General features: G+C 40.3%; 1 protein-coding gene across 2 annotated transcripts in view; it reads left to right on the plus strand.

Moving 5' to 3' along the window:
• The window catches only part of GLT1D1 (glycosyltransferase 1 domain containing 1), a 708,692-nt gene that overhangs the window by 425,412 nt on the left and 260,169 nt on the right, over positions 1–23,111 (plus strand). The gene's annotated exons all lie outside the window — the stretch shown is intronic.

Raw genomic sequence — 23,111 nt, forward strand, 5'->3', positions numbered from 1 at the left:
AGCTCACACACAAGTAGTGTAAATACAATCCCTTTATTTGTTTGGGCTTACAGACACACAATCAGGCTCAGTGTTATGTGCAAATATTCTTGTGGATATAGGATATAGATTAGCTTATATGATGTTCATATGTGTTATTATTTTATAATGACATTTTACACCTTTGAATAGAAGTCAGGCTACTAGCACACTCACTATGTAGCCCTCATGCTATCAGCTCACACACTAATTAGTGTAAGTCATAGACTTATTGTACAAGCTTTTTTGTTATTTTAAGCTATAGACACAGTTTTTGGTCAGTGATATGTGCTGATATTCCATGTGGATATCGGGATATTTAATAGTCTATACTATGTTCATATGTGCTATTTATTCTGCCTTCACTTTGTTGCCCTTTTAAGGTCTTTATCCCCTTAAGGTGTCCTACTCTGCTGTTACATTTATGGGGGGTTTTCAAATATGCCCGGAAAAAGGATTCTGGGGAAGTACTAATAGGGTGGTGGCAATTCACTGTTTGCGTGCAGCTTATATTATTACAGAGTGTTGTGCAGGTGTAATTCTCCGGTAAGGAAGGTGCTACATAATTCCTTCTATCATGCGTTTTTGAACGCTCTTCTGAGCTTCCTCCTTCACTATGGTGATGGACATCTTCTGGTTGAGAAAACGGCAAATCTGTGAAATTAGTGAACCACATCACATCCTGTAACGTGGCATCAGCTGTTTCACAAAGCTTGACCTTAATGCGCATGCATGCCAGCATCATGGCATTCCTGGCCGGTGTTCTAAAGAAAATGGTATACCGCATAGGAATGTGTATACCTCGTCACTTTACGTCACGTGACTCAGCTACTAGAGGGGTGTGGCGCTCAATGCGCATGCGCAAGAGGTCCAACCTCCTCCAAACAGCTGATGTAAATTAATACAAAAACACAGAAGCACCACATGGCCCAATATTGTTTGGTACAGAGTGGAAGTAGTATGTGATGGGTACACTAACATTTACTGTGGCACCCCTAGTGGTGCAGAGGAGCGATCTGGGATCAATTAGCAGTCACCCAGAAGACTGACCTCCAGTGGTTACTCACTAATCTGCAGGGAGTGGTAGAAACACAGAGGTGCCTATATGGCCTAGTATTGCTTGTGTAGGCAAGTAAATATCCAACAATAATAAATATTATTCTCACATTTAGAAGAGCACCTTCACTGGTGCGCTCAGGGCAGACTGGGATCAATATAGTCACCCAGCAGACTTATCTCAGGCAATCTGGAACTCCCAGTGATCCAAGAGTGATTAATAGGTCAGGTAAAATTTGTAAATAATTCGGCAGCAAGTGGTAAGTATTAATAAAACTTACTTTATTTAAAATATTGTTAAAAGCAACGCGTTTCTCAACCAACCAGTGGTTGTTTCATCAGGCTTAATAAAAATGAGTATTAAACACTTGCTATATATACCTGACTATCCTAAATAATGAACTGCATCTGAGTAAGAAGTTAATTAGTTTAAAAGTCATGTGAGTAAATAATCCAATCAGATTTGCAGATGCAAAAAAGACTCAGCATGTAAACAAACATTCATTGTCAGAGCAATACATCTTGAAATGAGTATTAACAGTTGACAAACAATCCTTAATCAGACATTTAACCTACTCCACAATAAATCTTAATAGTGGTCATAAATATGTTGCAGTATTAAAAACATATATATGCAGACCCTTTTGTAATATTAAGCAAGAGATACAAATTACAAGCAGTCCCACATTGAGGATTAACAATAGACAAATGATCCTTAATAAAACATTTGTCCTAATCCACAATACATGTAATATGGTCACAAATATGTTTCTATATTGGTAACATTTATGCAAGCCCTTTCATAGTATTTGAGCATATGATACAAGTTACGACCGGTCCCCCATTGAAACTATAAAGTAATAGAGATAGTATCTTACAGTGTAATATGGTTGCATAACGTCAATAGATGTAGTGTCTTACTGTGTAATGTAGTCACATAGCGTCAATTCGAAATCAAAGGATCACCAGCCCTAATTCGTTCTGTTCTAAAATGTGCTTACTATGGTTGTATGTAGCGATCTCAAATTTTTGCCGTAATCAAGGCGTAGTAAGCAGCTGGCTCCGTTCTATGTTTGCAGCTCATGTGTTTGTTTGGTAGGTGATGTGTGGGTAGGTCCTAGTGACGTTCTTTAACCCCTTAATGACCGGACCATTTTTCAATTTTCTTACCCTTAATGACAATGGCTATTTTTACATTTCTGCAGTGTTTGTGTTTAGCTGTAATTTTCCTCTTACTCATTTACTGTACCCATACATATTATATACCGTTTTTCTCGCCATTAAATGGACTTTCTAAGGATACCATTATTTTCATCATATCTTATAATTTCCTATAAAAAAAAATATAAAATATGAGGAAAAAATTGAAAAAAAACACACTTTTTCTAACTTTGACCCCCAAAATCTGTTACACATCTACAATCACCAAAAAACACCCATGCTAAATAGTTTCTAAATTTTGTCCTGAGTTTAGAAATACCCAATGTTTACATGTTCTTTACTTTTTTTGCAAGTTATAGGGCCATAAATACAAGTAGCACTTTGCTATTTCCAAACAACTTTTTTTCAAAATTAGCGCTAGTTACATTGGAACCCTGATATCTGTCAGGAATACCTGAATATCCCTTGACATGTATATATTTTTTTTTAGAAGACATCCCAAAGTATTGATCTAGGCCCATTTTGGTATATTTCATGCCACCATTTCACCGCCAAATGTCATCAAATAAAAAAAAAGTTCACTTTTTCACAAATTTTGTCACAAACTTTAGGTTTCCCACTGAAATTATTTACAAACAGCTTCTGCAATTAAGGCACAAATGGTTGTAAATGCTTCTTTGGGATCCCCTTTGTTCAGAAATAGCAGACTTATATGGCTTTGTGGTTGCTTTTTGGTAAGTAGAAGGCCGCTAAATGCTGCTGCGCACCACACGTAAATTATGCCCAGCAGTTAAGGGGTTAAATTAGGTAGCTTGTAGGGAGCTTGCAGGGTTAATTTTAGCTTTAGGGTAGAGATCAGCCTCCCACCTGACACATCCCACCCCCTGATCCCTCCCAAACAGTTCTCTTCCCTCCCCCACCCCACAATTGTCCCCGCCATCTTAAGTACTGGCAGAAAGTCTGCCAGTACTAAATAAAAGTAGTTTTTATTTTTTTTAATAAAAAAAAATAAAATGTTTTAGCTGTGATGGACTCCTGCCTTAGCCCCAACCTCCATGATCCCCCCCCCCCAGCAATCTAACCCTCTCCCCTACCTAATTGCCGCCATCTTGGGTACTGGCAGCTGTCTGCCAGTACCCAATTTGCCCCCCAAAAAAGTGTTTTTAATTATTTTTTATTACTAATTTATTTTTTTCTGTAGTGTAGCAGCCCCCCACAATACCCCAACCCCCTCCCCCTCCCAGATCCTCATATATATATATTTCCCCCCCTCTTCCCACTCATTGGTGTCAGTGTCAGTATTTCCCCCCCTCTTCCCACTCATTGGTGTCATTGGTGTCAGTAGGTGATCGCGGGCGTGCGCGCGCCCCCGCGCGCGCACGCGCACGCGCATGCGCGCCCCCGCACGCTCCCGGCACCCGGCGTGCACATTGCACTAACAGGAGCCGGATGCCGGGTAGCGATGGGCCGCCCACCCGCCTCCCAGTTGCGCTCCCACCCACCAACGAACCGGCCGCATCGCTACCGGTGCAGAGAGGGCCACAGAGTGGCTCTCTCTGCATCGGATGCTTTCTAAGGGTATTGCAGGATGCCTCAATATCGAGGCATCACTGCAATACCCTGAGAGCTGCTGGAAGCGATTGCGATCGCTTCCAGCACTCTCTTAGACAAGTGACGTACCAGGTACGTCCATTGTCACTAACTGCAAGTTTTTGCAGGACGTACCTGGTACGTCACTTGTCATTAAGGGGTTAAACTGAGTATTTATATGCCATAAATACAGATGCAGCATGTGTAAAATAATAAAGAGCGGCACAAAATCTTTCCAATCCAACTATACAGGAGAACAATTTAAAATTAAAAAACGCCTGACTTGCGAATCCACATATGTGGTTTAACTCATTTGCTGCTCATGTGGGGTCCAATATGTGGGCCGCACTTGTCACAAAATAAAGAGACGATGGAGTGAACACTTATACAATGTTGAAAGAAAATTTCTGAAACATAGTGTCTCTAGACATTGTCTGTACACCCATAAGAGAAGTTTGAAAACAATATCTATCATTCAGATAGAACAGATCCCAAGAAATAGCCATAATCCGATGCTGTGCCTTCGCCGCAGAGAGACCTACTGGATACATAAATTAAAAACCCTCTATCCAGATGGCCTAAATGAATGTGTACATTTAGCAGCATTTGATCTATAATTATATCTAAAACTGGTTCACTAAGTAGATGCTATTCTATATTCACAAAAATATGAGAGATATGCTCTGATCAATATTATCCTAACGTTACCATTTTACCAACATGCATGCTTCCATCTCACACTTAGATTAGTTTAGTCATCCCTTATCACTATGGACAAACCAAAAAGTTTGTTTAATGAATAAATAGTTTCACATATTATACCCTGACTATTCTTAAAATAGTCACTTACACTACATTTCATATGCTATCCACTTATTTTGGAAATACACCCCAAATCACTAGATAGGGACGTCCACAACTATGATGAAACATTAGATTTCAAATAATAATATAATAGATGAATTACTATGAATAATTATCACTAGCATAGTGGGAATTATAATAGTTTTAAGCCCAACACTTATATCTCACTAGGACTAGTCACTACTATAGTTACGCACCCTATTAGAGGCTCATCTGCACACACTATCACATTATATATACTTCACACCACTTGCACATCACATGACCTGATCAACGGTGTAACATAGTTTAATATAATATAATATATCTTGTGTCCTCAAAAATTGGAATAACTTAATTCATGTGACTATTAGTATTATAGTCACCACACATTAGAACTCCGCTATAAATTAATAGGATATTTGGCATTGTTATTTTCGGTACAAAATATTGCAGTATTTACACAGATATATACATATGTCTATACATTGTAGTAACACGTTAGTATCTATCAATAAACTTATACATAGTGTATCCCACTGTAGTTTAACTTATTTATTTATTAATTGTCAAACTAACAACATTCACGTAGGTACCATTTCATGATACTTATATCAGATACCATATCTCACAACTGTGGTTAAAATCGATCCACTTTTTTGCACATACATATTATTTATAATTTGTTACAGAGCAGTTAACGCTGCTCTGTACTATTCTCTGATTTAGCCGTTAGCCAATCCATATCATCTGTATAGAACCTATCAGTTTGGAGAACGTCTCTAGGACCTACCCCAACGTCACCTAGCAACCAAACACATGAGCTGCAAGCATAGAACGGAGCCAGCTGCTTACTACGCCTTGATTACGGCAAAACTTTGAGATCGCTACATACAACCATAGTAAGCACATTTTAGAACAGAACGAGCTACATACAACCATAGTAAGCACATTTTAGAACAGAACAAATTAGGTCTGGTGATCTTTTGATTTCAAATTGATTCTATGTGGCTACATTACACAGTAAGACACTACATCTATTGACGTTATGCAACCATATTACACTAGGATACTATCTCTTTTACTTTATAGTTTCAATGGGGGATCGGTCGTAACTTGTATCATATGCTCAAATTACTATGAAAGGGCTTGCATAAAAGTTACTAATATGGAAACATATTTGTGACCATATTACATGTATTGTGGATTAGGTCAAATGTTTTATTATGGATCATTTGTCTATTGTTAATGCTCAGTGTGGGACTGCTTGTAATTTGTATCTCTTGCTTAATATTACAAAAGGGTCTGCATATATATGTTTTTAATACTGCAACATATTTATAACCACTATTAAGATTTTTTGTGGAGTAGGTTAAATGTCTGATTAAGGATTGTTTGTCAACTGTTAATGCTCATTTCAAGATGTATTGCTTTGACAATGAATGTTTGTTTACATGTTGAGTCTTTTTTGCATCTGCAAATCTGATTGGATTATTTACTCACATGACTTTCCAACTGATTAACTTCTTACTCAGATGCAGTTCATTATTTAGGATAGTCAGGTATATATAGCAAGTGTTTAAAACTAATTTTTATTAAGCCTGATGAAACAACCACTGGTTGGTTGAGAAACACGTTGCTTTTAACAATATTTTAAATAAAGTTAGTTTTATTAATACCACTTGCTGTCGGATTATTTCCTAATTTTACCTGACCTATTAATCACTCTTGGATCACTGGGAGTTCCAGATTGCCTGAGATAAGTCTGCTGGGTGACTATATTGATCCCAGTCTGCCCTGAGCGCACCATTGAAGGTGCTCTTCTAAATGTGAGTGCAATATTTATTATTGTTGGATATTTACTTGCCTACACAAGCAATACTAGGCCATATAGGCACCTCTGTGTTTCTACCACTCCCTGCAGATTAGTGAATAACCACTGGAGGTCAGTCTTCTGGGTGACTGCTAATTGATCCCATATCGTTCCTTCTGCACCACTAGGGGTGCCACAGCAAATGTGAGTGTACCCATCACATACTACTTCCACTCTGTACCAAACAATATTGGGCCATGTGATGCTTCCGTGTTTTTGTATTGTTTGCAGATCACTGAATCCGGATCGTGGCCTTGATCCTCCACAGATAGCTGCCTAGACCTGCATCATCATTCTATTTAAGTGGACTGTTACACATGCGTTTTGGCATTAATTGTGTTAGATTTTGCACATTATTAACAAAAGATATAATCTGTATCTTTAATAACATTTTTTACCACCCTATGAATGATAGTATATAGATTTTTCCAATAAGGTTGGTATCCTTTCCATTTGTCTATTAACTGTGACACTCATAGTATTTTAATTCTATATAGATATACCATTGCTGTCATTGATGTTATTTTACATACCAATTTCTTGTGGGTGTTAAATTACCTTTGAGACATAGAGGATAATAGATACAGGTAGCCCTCAGTTTACGCTGGGGTTAGGTTCCAGAAGGAATGGTTGTAAATCGAAACCGTTGTAAATTGAAACCCAGTTTATAATGTAAGTCAATGGGAAGTGAGGGAGATCGGTTCCAGGCCCCTCTCAAAATTGTCATAAGTAACACCTAATACATTATTTTTAAAGCTTTGAAATGAAGACTTTAAATGCTAAACAGCATTATAAACCTAATAAAATAATCACACAACACAGAATATATAATTAAACTAGGTTAAATGATCAAAAATATTTGTTAAACAGCATTATAAACCTAGTAAAATAATCACACAACACAGACTTCACTTGAATTTTTCTGCTAACAGTTCTTTCTATGCATTCCAATCTGGACCGATTTATAGACAGGAAGATCTTGTTCCTTTGAAATCTTCTTGATAGCTCAGGTATGGTTAAACTGATTAATGTCAGCTTGCTTGGCTTTGCTGCAACACAAGCGGACAGCTCCACCTACTGGCTAATTTAATAAATGCACTGCTTCTCAATGCTTTTCAATAGCAGTCACATGACTGGAAAAAAAGGTTGTTATTCTGAAACGGTGTAAATTGAACCGTTGTAAAACGAGGGCCACCTGTATATACTTACTATTTAATATATATAGGTTTGTGTAAAATCTCTGCACATACACAATTGCTATTTATACGTGTATCGTACTCTCCTGATTACCACACTTACTATCTCATATACATAAGAATACACACACTAATTTATAAGGGCGCCCCCTATCTTTTTTATTTTTATGATGTAAATTAAGCAACGGGTCGAGGAAATATATGGCCCGTAATCATAATTTATAGAAGCTAATAGCTTTCACTGCGTAAGAGTGCACTGCGGTCGCTTTATTCAATATAATCTAGAGTGTGCATGACAGTGACAAATGTGACAGCATAGTGCTACTGTCATGATACCCACACCACACACCCTCTCCTTCCCTACCCCAACCCACCGTAATAAAATATTGGAGCAGTCACCGGATTTCATAGAAAAATATAGCCTTTATTATAAAATTCAAAACATAAGTCGGCTGCGCACAATGGATCACTGAGGAGTAGTGCCGTGTGCGCATTATATTCGCATGCGCATTGCAGATTACGGTCCATAGAATACAGCGACCCGTTATCTAATAAATCTCCTTAAACAGATGTTTGGAGGAGGTTGGGCCTCTTGCGCATTGAGCGCCACACCCCTCCAACAGCTGATTAAACGTCATCGGAAGTGACGTGGTATACACATTCCTATGGTATACATGTTACTTTAGAACACCGGACACATCAGTTCTTCAATTTCTATACCCATAAAATTCCTCAACCGGCTTTAACGCGCATGTGTGCGATTTAGAACTCTTTCAATACCGCTCCCCGCTTTGCCAACCACTTCTGATGTACATTTCAAGTACTTTAGATTAAAAAGAAATAGCCCAATGGGGGAGTTTCACTGGACTTGACAATGAGTATAGCCGTGTAAAGAGATAATGCTTCAGCATATGCAGATTCACTGGCAGTATAGATTTACAAAAGCTTATCATCTATACAAATCAATATATGTAATTTAATCGCAACTCGTTTCTCCCTGTCTTATCAATAAATTAAAAAACAATAATAATAAAATTGTTTACTAACTAATATTAATGATTTGTATAAAATTGTGCTGTAAGCTAAAACGGAGATAGCTATAGCTCTACACCAGAGCTTCTGGTGTGGAATGTAAATGTAAATGTACATAGTGAAGGCTGCATGAGTATTTCATACACATCTCTTAAACGTTTGTTTCATACAGTTATACAGGAATGTGTCCTTAGCAACAATGGGTGTAAATATTGATAATAATAGTAAAATTATATATATTTTGATTTTTAGTTTTTTAATCTATTGATGACAGGGTGACACGAGTTGAGATTTAATTACACCGGTAAAGCCGTGCTGAACCTGGCATAGCAACTCTGCAGGATGGGGTAAGAGGGTCACTATAGATAGAGCAGGAGAAGTTAGTTTAGTTTAAAGTTTGCTCAGTTCAACCACCGGCTACTTATAACAGTCAGTATAGCGGTGCTTATACAGTGTGTTTCCTTATATGTATGTATGATTTGGATTTTAGAAGGTGTTACTAGTGTACCTTATCTGTTATATTATCTTAATACTATTACTATCATGGTAATACTATTGTAATCTATTGTAGTGGTATTGTACTTCTGCATTTTTTATTCTGTCTTTCACACTTTCTTAGTGTGTTATGGTTCACCTTACTTTTAAGGTGCTTATGGCTATGCTCATTTACTTTTACAGTATATTCCATGTCTTTTTTTCTACTGTAATACATTGCTGTGCATGGGTGTACGTTTTACTTATGAGACGATGTTGCATATCTGTATTGTTATTTATTGCTCTGCAACTTATACTTTGTGGGAAGACTATTTTTTATATCTTATACTACTATTATATATTGTGTTTGAAATTTTCATTGTGAGAGGATACTACAGTATATTACATATTTTTTTGTGCGTCTGTTATACATGGTTGTTCAATGGTGTACTTTTACATTGTGATAGGATACTACAGTATATTACGTATCTTGTACTTCTCTTATACATGGTTGTTCAATGGTGTAGCTCTTCATTGTGAGAGGATACTACAGTATATTAAATATCTTGTAGTACTGTTATACATTTCTTTGCAATGGTGTACCTCTTCATCATGAGAGGATACTACAATATATTCTAGATACTGTACTACATTATATTCCATATTGTTGTACAATGGTGTACCTTTACCTTGTGGAAGGATACTTCAGTATATTCCATATTTTACCGTTATACATTGTTGTACAATGGTGAACCTTTACATTGTGAGAGGATTCTACAGTATATTACGTATCTTATACTACTGTATTTATTGTCATGCAATGGTGTACCCTTACAATGTAAGATGTTTCTACATTTTATTGCATGTCTTGTAATACTGTTATTTCTTTCATGTAAGTGTCAAGAGTCCATGAGCTAGTGACGTATAGGATATACATTGCTACCAGGAGGGGGCAAAGTTTCCCAAACCTCAGAATGCCTATAAATACACCTCCTACCTCACTCATACTTTACTTTTACAAACTTTGCCTCCTTGTGGAGGTGGTGAAGAAATATGTGCTTGATTTTCTTCTGTGATTGGCGCTTCTAAGTATATTGAAGCCCAGTTTCTCTCAAAGTACAGTGTTTGTCTGAGGGATGTGAAGGGAGTATTGCCTGATGACGCCATGTTTCCACCTATGGGAAATCTATTCTAAGGCTCTCTATAATCGGTTGCAGGGATTCATCTGCTGCCTCCCTTTACAGATCGACATTATACTCCTCTACCATTACCTCTGCTGATATATTTCAGTACTGGTGTGGCTGTCTGTTTTATGTGGATAGATGTCTTCTGGTAAGTATATATCATCTTTTAAGACACTCTCAGCTATGTTTGGCACTTTATATTTTAAAGTTTTAAATGTATATTGTATATGTCTGCCATGAGTCAGGTATGTTTATTTCCCTTTGCAGTGTAACAGTTTCAGCATGGAAAATATGTTTATGGGAGTTTTCTTCTTAAACAGGAAGAGTCAACAGCTGCATTCATTACTTTTGGGAATTCAGAACCTGGCCACCAGGAGGAGATAAAGACACCCCAGACAAAGGCTTCAAATACCTCCCCCCACTTCCCTCATCCCTCAGTCATTCTTTGCCTTTCGTCACAGGAGGTTGGCAGAAAAGTGTCAGAAGTTTGAAGATAGTCTCTTATGGAGGGTAGTACATGGATGAAGGTTAGAGTCCGGAGATGCAGAGAGAGTCTTTCTGCGAAACCATCCCGACTCATATTAATAGCTCCTTGGCAATTAGCGTTGACGAGTTTCGCTGTCTGCCTTTATTCACTTAAGTCCATGTCAGAAGCGAGGCTACTATCTGTCACACTTGAAGGGCCGTGTCCCTGTTCCATGGCGCAGTTTCCGGTAAGATCGTTTCATTTTATTTCGATATGTGAATGTAATGTTAACAAAAGAAGGTATGGTCCCAGTGGGACTCCTTTTATCTTAAAAAAGGAATCATGGGTTAATATCTTCTGTGGGGGTTTATTGAACAGGGGGGACTTTAATCATGTTTCTTATGTGGTTCTATCTGCTAATGTGTAGTAATACTTAGGCTCAGGGCTTTTCCCGAACATAACTGCCTTATCATCAGTTGGCGCGATTTCTTTAGATTTACGCTCTCTTTTTGCGACTTGCATGGTGCACCTCGTGACCGGGTGCAGATACTTTGTTTTCCACTTCCATATTCTTACTATGTGGCGACAGAGAGAGTCTGCTCGTTAGTTGTCTGGTTCACAGGAGGTGGTGAGTGCCTCAGCCATTGGGGGTGTAAAAAGGGTGCCGTCTAGTGTTTATCATTTTAGTAATGCCAAAGTTATGGAGGATTCTGATTTTTTTTAGACACGGATATCTCCGATTCGCAGAATTTGTCTTGTGGTGAATATGAAATGGCCCGGGTTATCGATGCCCATCAGTTATGTTTCGATTACCATTCTAGAGTACTCTCTTCTCCCGAATCAGGGAACTTAGAGTGCGTTGAGCCATCCACCCCCGAGGACTCCATGTCCTGTGAGGCGCGTGCCCCAGAGCAAGCAGGTGTCTCTATGGCCCTTACTCCTTCTCCGGAAGGTGGCTTTTTCCCTCCAGTAGTTATGGCACAGTTCCGCATGACCATATCTATGGTGCTGGCACATTTTTATCTCCCAGATATTTTTAAGGTACTGTGCATGTTCTGTCAACCAGGGCCCTTCGGGCATGGGATCGCCTGATTCAGTTCGGCCTTCTGGGGAAGTGTTAGCCTCTGAGGCTTCAGGGGCCCCAACCTCAGGGCCGGGGTCGCCTATCGATCAGGCGAGGGATAATTTTGCCTTCCGTTATAGGCTGGCACGTCTTTGTGTCCTATTGAGGCATGTTTTGGCAGTACTGGAGGATTTCAGTCCTAGTGGGCCGAGGGATCCTTGGCCTTAGATGCCAGATGGCAAGCTGGGTTAGACGTTTGGGGATGAAGTTAATCTCCTGGACGTCTCCGTTTTTCTTTCTTTCTTTTATGTATCGGTTCCAGATCTGAGATTGGGTGAATGGGGTCTCTGATCAGCTGGTCCTGTTGGCGTACCCATTCTCCTTGGGCGTTCACCCACGGGTGCTGCCTTACTTTTATTTTGATCCGGATATGATGTATTTGATTTGTTTTTAATACGCTCACGTCTCATATAATTTCCGTTTTAGGAGCATTCTTTCACTGGAACTGATACTTGCGAATTTGTGGTTGCGTGGGCACTTCCTTGGAAGTTGCGCACTTTTGATTAAGAACGAAGTTATGTTTCTAGTTCATATTATCGATTTTTCTTGAACCTTAGACAGTTCTGGACTGTTCTTGTACCAGGCAGGTACTGGTCAGACACTATCTGCTGTTCCTTGGGTTCATGTCACCCTCGTGGTGATGATTATCCTGTCAGATTCTGATTGTCACTTTGGCCTATTGATATGGACTCCGGGCTCGGATCCTACTACGAAGTATGGAGGCCTAGTGCGTACATTCAACGCTTCTGGAAGGAAGGTTGTGAGCTCCAATTTTAGTTGGTCTTTTTTTTTCAATTTGCTTGGGACACGTGACCGACTTTTTAAGACTTCATTGTGGTTTCTAAAGGTCCCTGTGGACCGTAGTTTCACGTTCCTTTAGGGTTTGGAGATGTGTATGATCTTAAGAGGTTTAGTATTCCGGGTGGTGGACGATTTACGGTTTCACTTTTGGCGGTGGCGGAGTCTCCTTTTCTTCCACTCGGGTTGGGTCATCTCTGTCTGGAAGTGTGGGCATGTCCTTCTTCCTTTTCTCAGTGCCTCGTTTGCTCTAGTGCTTGGAGTGCAGGGGGTGGATCACCCCATCCTTTCTACCAGGAGCGGCGAGGCTCCCATTGTTATTCCTGTTACAGGATTTTCTGAAGTCCAATCCTGGGAAGATCTCTGGAGACTGTCATCTTCTTAATCTAGGAACTGCCCCTTGTCATGCCGTGGTCTTTAGACTCTCGGGTGCTTCGACCTTATGGAGATCTAGCTTTGGGCTTGCGCGTAGGAGGTCAGGAGTCGGATACAGACCTTCACCTTTCTGGGGTTAAGAAAATGACCATTTATGAGACAATAAAAAGTGATAAACTAAATAATACACAGATAAAAATTGCAATAGTAATATATAAGGATATGGGTTTATTCCAGTGTTTGAAGTGATTCAAATGATTTCTTGCCTCAAAAACAAAATAAGAAAAATATGGTGCAATACAATTTGGTTAAAAAGAGATATTATCTTCACATTATTAGTCCCACCAAGGGGTTACTCACACTTTCTTGAGCCCACCAGGCTCTAGGTACAGACGCACACCCGGGTTTATACTTCCAGGTAACCAGTACATACCAATCGCAAACAGCTGCTTCAGGTAAAGAATAATTTATTAAAATACAGAAAATCATTTAAAAGCCACAAATATATACTTCAAAGTGTACAGTCACTCGGATATCAAACCACTAGCAGAGCTTTAAGTGGGAGAGATAACTTATCCTTTGCTTGGGTGGAATGATATAGAATGCCGCACCGGCTTAGCTAGCTCTCCCTGGGTAAGTAGTAATTTCTCGATACCTGTCCTGGCGACCTTGCTTGTAAACAGTGTATAGTGGCGTTCAGTTAATGTTCCTGACATATGTTTCACTGTAAGCGTACGGCTTTTTCAAATGAAAGTTGGATGGTGTGCGTCTGATTCCCTGGAGTTAAAATAGGGTGAAGAATCCTATTGGTCCTGATTGCTGATGTCATACTTTTGGGATTGGTTATCACTTCACTGATCCGGAATTGCGTCCTTTATCTCTAAAAAGGGTAAAAGTTTAACCTTAGAGTTTGGATCTCTCACGTGTCCATTGAGGGGACATGGTGTTTTGACTCTTAGGGGAGATTAATAGCTGTTTGGGGCTTAAGTTTTAGATCTCTTTCACTGGTCCCTACTTGTCTTCGGGGGCATCTAATGCTTCCTGGTAGACTTCCAGTTGTCGTATCAACTGGGCTGGCGATTTGGGCCGAAGGGTCTCGTCTCTATTGGTAGGGTGGTTAACGTTTATTTTCTTCCATTTCTCCTCACCTAGGGTGGGGGATGGGTACGCCTTGCTCTCCTCGATTTGGAGGTACCTCAGTATCTGTGAAGGCCTGTGCGTCCTTGTATTTATCGCATCAAAGGGTCTTTTCCCTTTCTTGCATACTCAGGATCATGGGGCTGGATTCTGGTATTAGGATGCTGTGGGTCAGAATACTTCCTTCCCCTTGGCAGTGTTCCTCCTTTATGGAAGGCAACAGTGTAGGGGTTCTGGGCTCTGAGCAGGAAGTTCCTGTCATGGCTCATGGTAGCATGCTAGTTTTTAAGTAGCGGTCAGAGCTCTACTTTGGGGTTTTGATGCTCGTAGATCTATCCTTTTTCTCCCATAGGTAGGGGCGGAGTTTTGATACTTCCTGCTTTAGGTCTTTAACTAGCCTTCAGGCTGGGACCGTTAACTTGGAGTGAAGGTCAGGGATCGGTTTGCTCTATGCAGTGTTGACCGTGTACTTTTAAGGAGTCTGTTCTCCCCTTTGGGGGGCTCTTGATGTCCATCTCTCTACTGGTGGCGTCTTCTCTGGGATGGGATGCTCCTTGGAGTCTGAATTTTTCTGGACGGGAGCTGCTGCTTAGTATTTTTGGCGCTTCTCGGTGGGATGAGGTCCTACGATGGCTTAGGGTCAGCTTTGCTACCTGAACTTTGGTCATCGCAAGCTCTTCTCTTTAGGTAGCTCTGTGTTCTCACGGAAGAGCTCTTTTTGGGTGCTAGGCAAATTATCCTGTCTGTTTGTCTAGCTTATCTAGCCGGACGGTTCGACTTGTCTATGAGGCAATGAGAATCTTGTGGTTTTTTGGAGCACCATATGTGGTATGGTGCTGTGTCAGGAATATGAGGTTGACCCTCTGGTCATAATAGTGACGTTTTTTCCCGAGTATGGCCTTATCTTTCTGGCCCTTGTCCTCTTGGGAGTTCGTCTTCCTGGGCAGTGGTCTTGTGGCAAACTTGGGTTTGTTCGAAGTTTTGATTTTGAGCCCTTGTTGAATGATCCTTTGGATCTCTTAAAGGTTTCTCTATTCTCCCTCTCTGGGTCGATAAAGGTTCTTGTCCTTTAGGTCGGGGGTACTTTCATGGGAGTCGAGAGCCGCAGGGCTGGCTCCTCGGAGGCTTTTGTGCTCAGCAGACTCTGGGTCTGAGTGGTCTCTAGCATGGCTTTGCAGGTTGTGTAACTGATGAGCAGTTACCTGGGCTTCCTTTTTTTCCCTTTGTCGTTTTTAGTTTTTTTTTTTTGTAGGGTGTCAGTAATTTCAGGCTGTGGTGCCTTTCGAAGGGGCCGCCTTTTTGTACCCACTCTTTGTTTGCATTCAGTGTCCACTATAGCTTGGGTATTGTTTTCCCAAAAGTAATGAATGCCGCTGTGTACTCTTCCCATTTAAGAAGAAAAACATAAATTCGGCTTACCTGATAATTTTATTTTCTTCTGACGGGAGTCCTCAGCTCCCGCCCACGTTTTGTTTATGAGGCGGCAGTAAATTTTTGTTCTTCTGGCACCTTTTTAACTCTGATATTTCTCCTACTGTTCCTTGTTCCCGTGGCAGAATAAGTGGGGGAGGTATTTGAAGCCTTTGGCTGGGGTGTCTTTGCCTCCTCCTTGTGGCCAGGTTCTGAATACCCAAAAGTAATGAATGCAGCTGTGGACTCTTCCCGTCAGAAGAAAAGAAAATTATCAGGTAAGCATAATTTGTTTTTTTAGACTTACCTGAGGTTCCCACTTAGTTGTAACTTGGTGTCTGTTTCTTTCAAACATTTCGTGGGCTTAGGCTCGCAATGACACATTATGTTACTTTTTATCGCGACAAATTTTTTTTGTTGTGATGTGTCGCATCATTTCTTGCAACTTATATGAGGCGACTAGTGTGGTTTCTTCAAGAACATGGTTGGAGGATTAATTTACAAAAGAGTTTCTTGATTCCTCATACAAGGGTCACTTTTTAGGTTTCCATATAGATTCAGTGTCCATGACTCTTTCTCTGACAGATAAGAGACAAATGAAGTTGGTTTTAGCTTGTCTAGACCTTCAGTCTAGTCTCATGACTGCAGCATCGGACATGATACCCTTTGCTCGTTTTCATAGGAGACCTCTACAGCTTTGCATGTTGCACCAATGGTGCAGGGATTATACTTGGATATCACAACTGATATACTTAAGTCCAAACACTTAACTCTCTCTGACTTGGTGGTTAGACCATCACCTTATTGTTCAAGGGGCCTCATTTGTTCGCCCTTCCTGGATTTTGATTACAACAGATGCAAGTCTTACAGGTTGGGGAGCTGTCTGGAGGTCTCTGACAGCACAAGGGGTTTGGAAACCTCAAGAGGCGAGGTTACCAATCAATATTTTAGAACTCTGTGCTATTCTCAGAGCTCTTCAGGTGTGGCCTCTATTGAAGAGAGAACTTAACATTTGTTTTCAAACAGACAATATCACAACAGTGGCATATGTCAGTTATCAAGGAGGGACTCGCAGTCCTTCAGCAATGAAAGAAGTATCTCAGATACTTTGTTGGGTGGAATCCAACTCTTGTCTAATTTCTGCGATTCATATCCCAGATGTAGACAATTGGGAAGCGGATTAACTCAAAAGTCAGACTTTACATCCCGGGGAGTGTTCTCTCCATCCAGATGTTTTTTTATCTTGTACAGCTATGGGGTCTTCCAATAATAGATCTGATGGCCTCTTGTCTAAACAAGAAGCTTCCCAGATACCTTTCCAGGTCCAGGGATCCTTAGGCGGAGATGGTGGATGCCTTAGCAGTTCCTTGGTTTTACCAACCTGCTTAGATTTTTCCTCCTCTGGTTCTTCTTCCAAGGGTGATTTCCAAGATCGTATTGGAACAAACGCATGTGTTTTTGATAGCACCAGCATGGCCTCACAGGTTTTGGTATGCAGATCTTGTCCGGATGTCCAGTTGCCAGCCTTGGCCACTTCCTTTAAGGCCAGACCTTCTGTCTCAAGGGCCGATTTTTCCATCAGGATCTCAAATTTTATAAACGGGTTTGTCTGCAAATACTTTGAAAAGTCAAATTTCTGCTCTTTCTGTCTTATTTCATAGAAAGATTGCTTAACTTCCTGATATTCACTGTTTTGTTCAGGCTTTGATTCGTATCAAACCTACTGGTCCGGCTTCCTCCAATAACGGCATCCCCCCCAGAGCAAACATTGCCTGAGGCCACGCCGTGATTGGAGGAAGCCGGATTCGTCATTTCGTAAGAAGAGGCGACCGGGGGCGGGGGAATTGCTTCTCCAGTGTTCCAGGCTGCAATGTAAACTTTCATGAAAGAAAGTGCCCCTGTTTTTAATAGTATTTTTAAAAACAGGGCTTTCATTCGTGAAAAAAGTAGAGAAAAAAAAGAGTGAAGCAATTTTAGAGAGGGGAAAGAAAAAGTGTAAAGAGAAACTATGGCCTGAGAGAGAAATAAGAGGGTAAAAATATAGGTTGAAGAGAGGAGAGAGTGGAAAAAATATTTGAGAGAGATGTAAATTATATAAATACAAAAATTCTCCAGGTTTGCTATGACCTTCCATGACTGTCAGCACTCTCTGCATATTCTCAGTTCAAGAAACACACTAAAATTAAATCAATGCATATTGAACCAATACCCTGAATAATAATAACAAAAAACCCTATAGTATATAGGTAAGCGATAGAAAAAAAGCTTCTAAATATAAACAATAGGAGTCCTAGGTAATTACGTGAAGCAAATATAAATACCTAGAAAAATACAATACAGATTTTAGTTATTCATGCTAAATATAATTAATAAAACAAATAAAAGCTCAATACTTTTTCCATTATTGAGAGAGCATAAGAATGAATCCAGATGCAGCTCCTTTATGTTTGGTATTCCTTAGTCCAACCGAGGATAAAAGCAAGATTCTAGTAAAAAGAGAGAGCACAATTCCGTTTCAGGTAATTTATTTGTAAAAAAGTTCACAATAACACATGCTTACTTACACATTAATAAGAATAAATGTACTCGGGATCCCCCTCCGGCCTTCCCACTCAGGGCCGCCATCAGGGGGTGACAGGGGTGACTCCTGTCAGGGGCCCAATGGGCCAGGGGGGCCCCTTGAGGCAAGAACTTAAATTAAAAAAAACATTTTATTTTTTTTTTGGCATCCACCAGTGGGTACTACAGCAGAGTGCTAATTGAGCATGGGAAATGTTATTACAAGGAGTAAAGTATTAGTATTTGAGAAGATTTTTGAGTGTGCACTAAAACACTATGCACAGTGTGAGACAGATTAGGCACTTTGTTTGTACAGTGTGTGCCTGAGTCAGACAGCAGATCACTTTCATTTGCAGAGGAGGTAGGACTTACTTAGCAAATGTTTTTTATTTCTTTGTGCAATTTCGGATTGTAACTTCAGTGTGGTAGTAGTTGTATGGTGGGGCCAGGGGTCCTTAAAAACACATTTGTTAGCAATATGTAGCAGTGTATTTATGATTATTTGACAATGCTGTAAAAATATATTCTATATTTAAAGCCATGTAGAAATGTTTCCTCCTCAATACACAAATGGTAGGTACCCTTTTGGCAGATATTAGTTTTTTTTATTACTATATATATTTTCATTACATTCCAGTTTACTGCCCCTTTATGCAAGGACTTTCCAGATGCAAGGAGGCATTTTATCTAAGAGTTTTACATCTGCATAAAATGTTACTCTCAGACTAAGATTGCTCAGTGTTTGAAATGAGACAGGTTAACTTAACACTGTTCAGTTTACACTACAGCTGACTTAATTTTGAAATACATACCAACAAGCCTAAATCCTGCATTAAACCAGATCTAATGGTATGAGTACCACAGCTTATGGTTTCACCAAGACCATATAGAGTATAGCATTTTCAAAATACAGCTGACAGATGGTAACATTTGTACACTATATTTGAAGTGGCGCTCTTGGTTGGGAAAAAACAAACAAACATATGTCAACCTTTTAAAAGTACTTTTCATCATCTAGCCATCTACCCAGATCATTAATGTACAATTTTGAATTCACAAAATTATTTTTGTTTACACATTTACAAATATGATTCTTTAAAAAGTGTTCTCTTAATTTCTGCAATTTTTTTTATCATGCATGTCACACACTGTTGATTTAGGGGATGCAAGGTGCATAAATGTTTCCTCCTGTAAGTGTTTCTGTGGGTGTCTGTGTTTATGTCTTTGTGCTTTGGTTTGTGTCTATGAGTGTGTATGTATTTTTTTTTCTGTGGGTCTCTCTGTGAGGGTGGGTGTGTATGTCTTTGTGCATTTTCTGTGGATGTCTGTAAGGGTGTGTGCATATGCTTTTGAGCTTTTTCTATGGGTGTCTCTGAGGGTGTGTGTATGTTTGCCTTTGTGTATTTTCTCTGGATGCCTCTGTGAGGGTGGGTGTGTATATCTGTTTTCTATGGTTGTCTCTGTAAAGGTGTGTGTGTATTTATGTATGACTGTGTTTCTGTGGATGTCTCTGTGAGGGTGTGTGTTTTCTGTGGGTGTCTCTGTGAGGGTGTGTGTATGTCTTTGTGTGTTTTCTGTGGATGTCTCAGTGAGAGTGTGTGTATGTATGTTTTTCTGTGTTTTATGTGGTTGTCTCTCTGTGTGTGTGTGTCTTTGTGTGTTTTCTTTCGGTGTCTCTGTGTGTGTGTACATCTTTATGTGTTTTCTGAGGCTGTCTCTGTTGGTGTTTCCTTGGGTGTATGTGAAAGTTTGAGTTTGTGTGTGTGTGTCTATTGTCTGTTCCTTTTTAGGACATTTTGACCTTACTACTGATTATTCACATCTTTCTACAGACTTTGAGACTAATGAGACCTTTACGGAAGTCACCAATCCACCATTTAACCTTTAAATTATTGTTTAGGCAGTTCAGGGCCATTCCTTTCAGCCACTACATGCTGTTGTCATCATTTAGTTGGCATCTTCCTTTACAAAAAGATAATCAGAACTCCATATTTTGTTTTCTATATCTCCTTTTTTTTACAAAACTGTAGTCTACCTCATTACTTGTCAGGTTAATGTAATCAAGTGCTAAGTGTCTGTGTCTGAGTGTGTTTGTGTGTTTCTTTGCGTCTGCTAGAGTGACTATATGTGAATCCTTATGTGTGAGTGTGTGTGTGTGTTTCAGTGTATGAGTGTGTCTGTGTGTTTGCATGTTACTACCTTAACAACATTTCCAAGTTTAAATAGACACTTAAGAATAAAGTGCATATACGTTTTAGTCACCTGGTCAATAATTGCACATGTCAAAGGAGAGGGGGGGGGGCCCTGGTCAATGGTTAAGTCAGGGGCCCCAAAATTTCTAGTAGCGGCCCTGTTCCCACTAGATAGTGCAGCCACAGATACAAGTGTTTTAGAAGACCAGTAATGCCACACTGGAAACAACGTACAACAGAATCGCTGGATGTCCCTGTATCAGCGTTCGGAATTACCAGCACCTGAGTCACGTGTAGGCAACAGCCAATCAGAAGCTGGAAGTACATCAACTCCACGCGTTTCATTTGACTGCAGTCAAAACGTCTTCAAGGAGGAATTTTGAATTGCGGATGTCCGTAATCAGATGTGAGTGCCTTTTAAACTAGTCCGATATTAATGAATAGCCACTCGCCATCCTGAATGAATGTCCACTAGTGATCTGTCCCTCAATATGAATGGTTGCTGAGGCAACATGTAAACAATCATTTGATAATAATAGAGTCTCTAAAAACAAACAGAATACTAAACCTATTACATAAAACATAAAATCACATAAAAACAAGCTCATGCGGACTTCCGGTGGGCGGAGCTACAGACCGGCAGCAAAGTGAAAGAGCTCCTCAGAATGTGCTCCGCTTAAACCTACAAAGCTGCCGGTCCCTGCTACCCACACGCGCCATCCTTGTTGGGCTACTACCCGGACTCTAGCCCCAACTGGTCAGAAGGTGTGAAGGGCCGAATATCGCCCTAGCCCCTGGAAGGGACGAAAGTGCGCAATAGAGCGCAAGTCGCAGGTGCCATCTTGGAGTGCGGCCCACGCTACCCCCGCAGTGGAAACGGCTGATACCCGGCTACAAGAGGGAACCCCCGCCGCTACAACCTGCCTGAGGGAGTGAGTACAAGCCACTTGGCCGCACTACTAAGTGCATTCTTCCCCTACACAAGCAGTGTATAACAGTAAAGGGCCCAAAACCAAAGGTGTAAATGTATACAGGGGACTGTGTAAAACTGACATCTGCATATGAATCTGCCTAAGGCGCACCCCTGAGGATTCCTACCTGCTGTAAGGTAATAGGGAACACTTGATATATCTGGACTGTACAGCTCATTGTAAAAGAAGCATTACAAAATTATTGGGGCAGAGTTTCATGCAACTACTGTAAAGCATATTACCTGTTCATATTAAGGCTCTAGGCTTTATTCTGATAAAGAGGCTTCTTCCTTACCCAGCTGCAATTTCTCTTTTCTATCTGCACATACTATACTGAGCATCAGTTCTCAAGAGGTTTAAGTGTAACAGCAAAGTAGAAGGAAAACTGTTGTTTCATGAAGCATTTTTGTTCAGTTCACTGGATGTGGGTTTATTCCTTTTGGATTGCTGATTCAGGGGCTAATGCTACCATCTAGAGGACTCTCACACTCATAACAAGAGATTTTTGTTTATACTATAAGCAACTTAGTGCAAGTTTTGCATGAAGCTAGATCAATACTTCAAACCTATATCAAGCTCACTGGCGGACAAAATGACATCCAGACATAAGCAGTCAGATAAGAAGAGGCCTGCACCAGAGTCGCATACTGAATCCCCATCCTCCCCCAAATCCTCACACGTAATTACAACTGACTCCTCTCCTCTCCTTCAGGAACTCAAATCATTCTTTCTACTGAATATGGAGTCCCTTCAGGCTAGGGTGGATACTCTAACCAGTGAAATATGCCAATTCTCTACTAGAATTTATCACGTGGAGCAGCGTGTATCAGATGTAGAAGATAGACAAAATTCAACCTCCATCTCAGTAAGGCAACTGCAGCGCCAAAATCAAATATTGCAAGACAAGGTGGATGATCTTGAAAATCGGAGCCGGAGGAATAACCTCAGAATGGTTGGTGTATCTGAAACAGTAAAGAATAAAGATCTGCTTGAATTTACTGCTTTAACAATCCCTAAGTTGCTAAAAATGAACCCAGGTCACCTGCCCCTAGACATAGAACGAGCTCATTGTATAGGCCCGGATAGAGGCCTAGAGACTTTAAACTCCCGCCCGCGCCAAGTAATTTACAACTACCAGGAGAAACTCGCTTTGTTACGAGCGTATAGGGCTCACTCAGGGGATTTGATCTTTGAAGGCAAGAAAATATTAATTTTTCAAGACTTTTCTGCAGAGGTCACCAAACTCAGGAAGGAACTTGCTCCACTGTGCTCTCGCCTCCACAAAGAGGGAAGACAGGCTTCTCTGCTGTATCCTGCTAAATTAAGACTGCAGACGCCTGCTGGTCCCAAGTTTTTCAGCTCCCCCAAAGATCTGCAAGAATACCTTGATAAGGATGATCAGCAAGATGTACACTGAAAACAGAAGGTTTCTCTGTCATCCTCAACCTTCTCCAAGCTCTCTGTTCTACAATGGAGAAATGGGGTGTTGCAACATATCCCATGTCAGGGAGAGTTACTGGGATTGAATTTAGGAATACTGGACTGCCTGAACAGTTAGCAAGTGATAGACCGCTGCTCCCAGGAACTATGCTATGGGAGCCTATGCGCTCTCCCACTTCTTGGTCCAGGAATGCCAAAGTTTTAGACTTTGGG

This window comes from Bombina bombina, chromosome 2, assembly GCF_027579735.1.
Source record: "Bombina bombina isolate aBomBom1 chromosome 2, aBomBom1.pri, whole genome shotgun sequence".
Taxonomy (NCBI): domain Eukaryota; kingdom Metazoa; phylum Chordata; class Amphibia; order Anura; family Bombinatoridae; genus Bombina; species Bombina bombina.